The following is a 7688-nucleotide window of genomic DNA, read 5'->3' on the forward strand; positions in this document are numbered from 1 at the left end:
CCTGCTGTTCAGGAGAAACTGGGGAAGGCTGGAGGAACAGCAGAGGGGTTTGGGGGTTAGGAGGGAGGCCTGGGGGCCATTGCCTGCTTTGCTGTTGGCCTCAGGGACATTGCTTTAGACCTTACTGACGTCTGAGCTGTCTGCTTATACAGGCTCTGAACTCAATGTGTGCTTTACTTTACCGTAACTGTCTCCAGATGCTGACAGATCACACTTTGCTTGTTGCTAGAAGTGCCTCAGCCTTCTTGGGAAGCCCACACCTAACCCCACTGGGAAGTCATATGTGTTTTGCTAGCGAAGTCCCCCCAGGGGCCAGCCCAGAAGCTGTCTGTGAAAAAGGTACAGGATGCAGTCCTGTGACCTGGGTCTATGGCTAAGAACCATCCACCCCCCCCCGCCATCCGATGCCCTGGGTCGTTGCCTTTGCCCCAGGGGCCCTTGGGAGTGTTTCTGTGGAGCAACAGGTGCTTGATAGGAGGGAGGCAAGTCCTCTCATTTTCTCATCACCATTAGTCTGCTGGCTTGGGCTCCCAGAAGCTTGCATCCCCTCAGGTGGCAGGAGGACCTGAAACAAGGTCTCCTGCATCCTGTATGAGTGGTTTGATGACTGCATGAATATGTAAAGCCTCTGTGATGACAACTGTGTGTCATAAAAAGGAAAGCTTGAACCCTGCTCTGTTTCTGAGTCAGGTGTGAGCTGCTTGTGCTCAGCAGAGAAAGCCATGTGCTGGGGGTACAGGAACCAGAGGAGAGGAGATACTGCCATGGAGAGCTGCAGGAGAGGAAGACATTTAAACTTGCATTTCTGTCCCAAACACTTCTTGCTGGGCTGAGCCTCTTAAGTGCAGGCATTACCCCTCCCACATACTCTTATTTTCACCACTGCTCTGGGGCACCAAAAAGAGGAGAAAATGTGGAGGGATGGTTTACACTGTCTAATTGCAGGCATCTCACTTTGCTCTGAGTTGTGTTTTGGTGAGATACCTGTTAGATATCTGGACCTGCCTAAGGAAACTCCTCAAAGTGCTACCAAGCACCATACAGGGAGCTCAGGTGACTCACGAGGACTGGACTTGTCCCTGGGTCTAGGCTTCCATATATGAGCTGCTGCTGGAACAAACCTTTGGGCATCTTGTTTCTTTTTTTTTTTTTTTTTTTTTTTTTTTTTTTTTTTTTTTTTTTTTTTAATCTTATGCTTATTTAACTTCTTTCAGTAACTGTGTGTGTTCCTGTCCCAGGGATGTCTTAGTAGAGTAAGTACAATTAGAGTTGTGAAGCGCATGGGTCCTGTGGAAAGAGGAGACAGAGCACAGAGATAGGCAGAACCACACATTTCTGGGCTTTTTTTTTCAGAAAATACTGCTTCCACTTAACATCAGACCATGTAGTTCACCAAGCAGATACTTTCCCCCTGAGAAAATGTAAAGCTATAAAAATAGTAGTCAAAAATATAAGGTCCAGATTGAGGTGAAACATTTGCCAGTGACAGTCAGGAGCAACTCTACATTCCTCAGTAGAGGGAGTTAGGGTCCAGACCTTACTTTGAAAGATTTGTTGTACAGGAGACTGTTTTTAAAATCCATTGAGTCCAATTTGTCACTGTTTCAAAGAGAAGAAGCTGGATTCCAGCACATTTTATCAGTAAAAGATCATATGTAGTCAGCAGTGTGGTGTTTTTTTGTTTTGTTTTGTCTTGGTTTTAATTGTTTTACATTATCTCTGTGGAAAGTATTTACCTCAAGAACTATTTTGCCAGATGATGAGTAGTACTTGTACTTATTTTGGTTGTGTCCAAACTGTAACATTGCCTCATTTGCATCTGCCGACTAAATGGTTTAATTAATTTTGCATTGTGCTTACTGACTAGTTTTAATTAGCAGTTAAATCAGTTCAGTTAACGAAAATTGTAGGTGTTTACATGAATGCAAATCATCATGCGTTCTCAGGGCTTGATTCAAAAAACAGTTCCACACCATTGGTGCTAAATTTCTGCAGGGTTTATTCAGGAATTGCATGTTTCTCCTTCCCCAGCAACGAAGTGAAGGGATTTATGATTCATTAACTGGCCCAGGCTTTCATTTTGTCTTTTTTCCCTTGCTGATATGGAGAGTGAGGAATGGAGGCAGATCAAGTGGAGCTTCAATGCTTTGTCTGTAGGTCATGCATTCAACACTCATCCAAGAAGGGACAAGAAAGAGTGTCTTTGGCATAGTCTCTGCAACTGTGTCTCCCTCCTGTGTCCAACTCCAGCCATGATTACAGCTTACACTATTTTTAGCCACATACTCTTCTGTTGATCAGGTGTTTGCTTACATCTGGTCAGGGAAGAAGTAATGAAAAATGGATTTTATGAGAAGCAACTTCTGCATTCCACTGTCAGCTAGACTCTGATAATGTAGGCACAACACTGTTAACATGATACACATTCCTATTTCCATTGTCATTAGTCTTTTGGAGGTTGAATGGAATCTTGAAGAAGCCCTTCTTCTGGTGATGTTGGGACAGATTCCAGCAGCTACTTTATTGACTTATTTTGAATGAGAGGTGCAGAACAAATCAAGAGCCTTATGACCTTATCTCCACACAAAATTCATGCACAAGTTGAAAGAAAATCTCCTCATCATAGGTATAAAAGGTGTCATCTGCCTGTGCCTAAACATCTGTGTTTGTCTTGTCTCCCATGTGTTACTATGTTGAGCTCTTCCTCAAAGGGAGTAATAAAGTATCTGTGCTGCTTCCAGTCTTAAAGGCAAGTTATAAAAGACAAGGATAAGTTTGTCCTGAGACTACAGTTACCTTACTCAGCTTTCCCAATAACCTTACCCAAAAGGGAAGATCAGAGACAAGAAGATAATTGGTGAGATCATCAAGAAATTACTTCATAAGCCCAGGCCTTTCATTTGAAGGAAGCTGGCAACTTGCCCTCCTAGAAGAAGGTGTTATTCTACTAGTAACTGCAGATCAAAGTCAACAGGGATAATTATTTGAGGAGTTAAGTAGGTAATCACTTTGGGAAATAAAAACAAAAAAAAAAACCCACTAAAAAAACCCAACTCCTCAGTCTTTGGAGCCTGAAGAAAAACCAGCTGGAATGTGTGCTGTCTGTATTTTTGTTCTAAAACTAATTGTAATTTCATAAAGGTAATTTCATAAGCTATTCATCAGATGTCTCATCAAGGGACCTCGTGCCAAGTGCATGTGACACAACTCTCATCCCAAGCCTCAGAAGGGGAATAACTCTTATCTGTTGTTCCCTGTGCTTTACCTATCCTGTAGAAATGGAGCTCAGTCCCATTCTAATTCATAGGCACTCTACTTGCAAATTCCAAAACAAGATTAAGTGTTTTCTGCTAATGATTCCAGTCTTCAGGGCCACCCATCTGACACCGTTTTGTAGTGCTTACGCTCACCCAAGCTGTGAAGAGAAAATGAGGTTATATAAAGTAAACCTCTTTCTCTGCAATTTTGAGAAAACTTGTCTTACTCATTCCATAAACCCAACAATATACCTGTGTTTGGGATGCAGATGAGTGCTTGAGCAGCCAGTGGACTCCCCTACTGATATGTCCTCCCCATGCTAACTGCTTCTTCCTTTACTACCATGCTATTATGTGTTCTCCTATGTCAGGCACTTATGTCAACCAACAGGTGTCATAAGTAGCAGTGCCAACTCAATGCAGAACCCACTGCTCTCACAGCCCACTTCATGCTGGTGTTGAAACATCCAGTGTCAAGTCCTTAAAAAAAGCAAAATAATCTTTCAGACAAAAAACTAAAAGTCATCAGTTAGGCAGCCTAGTTCTTGTTTCGGTTGGTTTCAGTGGTCTTAGAGAAAACTGTTGTCCTTCCACTCTTAGTTCTTTTACTGATTTTCTGTTGGTTTATTTGTTGATTCAAGTGTCATGTGGATGTATGAGGGAAGTGTTGTGCCTTTATCTCTCCAGAATATAAACGCTTTTTGAGAGCTCTGCTTTTTAAATTAGTGATTTCACACAGAGATTTGTAAAGGGCCTTGTACTGCATAGTTGCATCTCCAAGCAGAAATGTATCACCTAGTACTTGTTTTTTTGTGTGTGTGTGACAATGCAAGCTTGTTGTCTAGACTACATCACATGAGGGCACTGCATAGCATCATTTACAACGATGCAGGAAGTTGAAAAGAAAGGCTCAATCAACTTCCAAAGCTAGCAGAGCTTTAATAGGCCAGCCTTTCATTAAGTGAATTCCTAAATGTTGACCAAATTCTTTCAGATGTAGGCAGCTAATGGTTCAGGATGCATGTGATGCACTTGTCATTACACAGACGTTGATAAAAATCCTTGAAGCTGCTTTTTTTTCCCAGAAAGTTCTCATGAGCAGAGGGAAGGGGAAAAAAAAAAAAAGAGCAACTTCAGTGGTTTCTTTCATGTCACAAGAAGGAGGGTCATGTGTTTTAGTTTAACTGATACATTCCAATAAAATTATTTTCAAAGGGACAGGACAAATAATGGGCATTTTACATATGGTGGCTGGTGCACATCAGATGGAGCTAATTTTCTCATACACAATATATTTACTATTTTGCAAGCTGGCTATAATTCATTTACAGTCTCTTTTTGTTTAATTTTACCTAATAAACTAATACACTGGCCAAGTGAAGCTTTTATGGCTGGTAAAACTTGGATGAGTTCTTTTAGTTGCCATGCTCATTAGGATATCAAGAAATACATGTCATTCTCCCACACAATTCCTATTCAATTGAAAAAGAAAGAAATAAATCTGAAAAACAAGTCCTCCAATCTAGGCCACATTATATTTTTTCAAATCTAGATATCAAGGTAACAACTCACTTATTTTATGTGTAATGTTTAAACTTCTTTACAGTTATTTGCCAGTGTTTTTGTTCCTGATAGAAAAATACTCTACTGCATTAAAACAGTGTACTTTAGACTTGGCATTTGCATAAGCTGATAAAGTTGTCGTTTCTCTACAGAGTCTCTTCAAATGAGGCCCTCCTTGCTCTAATCACTAGAGACTTTATCATTAGTGTCCTGATGCTTTGCCTCTCAAGTTGGTGCATTTATCACCTTCCATGTCTTCCAAAAGGTGATATGACATCTTTGCCTCTCAACAGTGTGACAAAATGACAAACGAAGCATCCAGCTGGCCTTTGTGTATCAGGGGGCTGGGGAGGAGGGGGGAAGAAGGATGGGAGGGAAAAAAAAAAAAGCTAACAGCAACAAAAAAAGTTTGGCATTCTGCTGCTTAATTATCAGCCAGAGCAGAGGAGCTTAATAGTCCAGCCATGGGTGGAGGGAGCTTCTCAGCATCACAGGAAACAGTATGCAATTAGTCAGGGTCAGGATGCCCAAGATCAGATTTGCTTAAGGCTAAAGAGAGACAGAGCAAGGCTATGGCAGTGTCACAGTCTGCAGCCCTGTTGTCTCCCTGCGGCAGGATGCCTTTTGCTTCAGTTTCTAATTAAACAACCAGGCAACCAAGCGTGTCCACTCCTGGCTTACTTGTGTATGACTTGTTTTGCGTTCAAAGACCTGGAGTGCTTGGGAGGGTATTTCCTAAAAAGGATTAAGCTACAAATGTAAGTATGCAATACAACAAATAGGTGTCATTGCAACGAAAAATCCTGAGCTGAAAAAAGAGAAAAACTAATTCAAGTTTCACCATTTTAGAATAATTTTAAGTTCCACAGAGGCATGTTAATGGGACTCAGCCTGAAAACCTGCCCTTCCTGAGCTGAGTGTTGTATTTCTTTCTTTGTGCGTAAGTTGTCCCAATGGACCTTTCCTTCATGAGTATGTCTCAGGATGTTTTGAACTCATTTATACTTTTGACATCCCAAGCATCCCATTGATAAAACCCTGTCTTTTGAGAACAAGAACTTTCTTTCATTTGTGCTAAACCTGCTGCCTGTTGCTTTCGGTTTTCATCCTTACTTTTTAGGTTATGGAAATTAACATGCACACATATATCATACATATAACTTAATACAAAACAAAAATAATCTATATTCATTTTCTTAATGACATTCATGATTTTATGAACTTCAATCACATTCTAGTATTTTAGGTGTTTCTTTCACAGGGAAAGTGTCTAAGATTACTCTCTCCACATAAGGAAGCAATTTTATACTTATCATCATCTCCACTGCACTGTTCCCTACCATTTCAACTCTCCTACATCCCTTCTGAGATGTCAGGTATCTAGAAGCAGATGCAGTATTGGACACAACACAGTTATATATAGTGACAAATGGTTTTCCCATATGCATTATTCCGGACTAATCACCAAGGTATTCCATCTGCCATATTTTTACCCAGTCACTCAATACTGTGATATCTTTATGCATCTGTTCACCGTCAGTTTGATGGCCACAGATCATTTTATATCAATACCAAACTTAGTCACCTCATTGTTGACCCTGTCTTCCAAATCACTCGAGACTAGGTTGAACAGCAGATGTTCCACTATAGATTCAGTCAGATCCTGATGTGTCCCACACCTGCTTGTCCCACATAATATGTTCATACTACTGAAATCCAATGCATTTTCTCTATGGATAAAATGAAATTAAATAATTCACTATAGAATATGTGAACTGCTCATCATTGTCATAATGGTCTAATTTGCAAGTTGCTAGTCTCTGAATTATTCTGCTAAATATTTTATGTTTATTAATTCTGCATTATGTCTAAGCTCGTCTCTTTCCTCAGTCCACATCTTTTGACTGGTGGTGACAGCTCTCCTCAGAGTACATTTGATGAGTACTGTCTATCTGGTTATTCCAGAGCAACTTTTCTCAATTCCAAAAGGGACTGAGTGGTACAGTACCACTCAGTATATTTTTCTTATCCATTACTGTCAGATAATATTCCTTGTGGCCAGTTTCTTCCATGTCAAGCCCCAGTGTGCATCTCACTGCTATTTTACTCTCACAGGAAAAAAAATCAGAATCAAAATCAGAAAACTTGGGGCTTCAGACTGGAGCAAGACAAATTCCACTTATATGTGGTACTATGCAAAAATCAATGGAGATTAGTTGATTTGTGAGAGGTCCTGGAGGTGTTGAGAAGGAACACATCAAAAGACTTTCCTGTCTCATATTAAAGTGAATAACGGTATTCTGAAGTATCCTGTGACTCTAGAAAAAAACCTATATTATGTTGTCTGGGTATTTCCTGGAGACCAGCTTGTGGTACAGGTTGTCGAGGGTGCTGCCCTTTCATCAGCCCTATGGATCTCAGAGTAGGTGGAAGTGCAAACCTGAATGTCTTGAGCATAAGCAGAGGAGACAAAATCTTTTTAGGCCATAGCTGCTGCTGTGCATCAGCCTTAGGGCTGGTCTGTGCTTCTGTTTTCTCCTGTTACTTAGCACTGGTCTTTAGTATATATTTGGTTATCTGGTAATATTTTTCTCTGTGTCAGAACAGCAATCATCTTTCTAAAGTGGAGCATCATAATTTGAAGTATATTTATATTTGTGCTAAAAGACCAGTTTCAAAGTATAATCCAAAAGATTGTTGTGTGATAGATTATCCCTGACAGGATTTAGGAAAATGCCACGTATCAGACATACAGGCCAACAAACTGTAATGGGACTGCTGCCTCTAGCAGCTTAATTCTAGCAGATTTCTAATCATGTGTATTTCATGATGATAAGAGTCTTGCGCAAATTCTTGTAGAACACTTGA

Source organism: Chaetura pelagica, unplaced genomic scaffold, assembly GCF_000747805.2.
Source record: "Chaetura pelagica isolate M959 unplaced genomic scaffold, ChaPel_1.0 scaffold104, whole genome shotgun sequence".
Taxonomy (NCBI): domain Eukaryota; kingdom Metazoa; phylum Chordata; class Aves; order Apodiformes; family Apodidae; genus Chaetura; species Chaetura pelagica.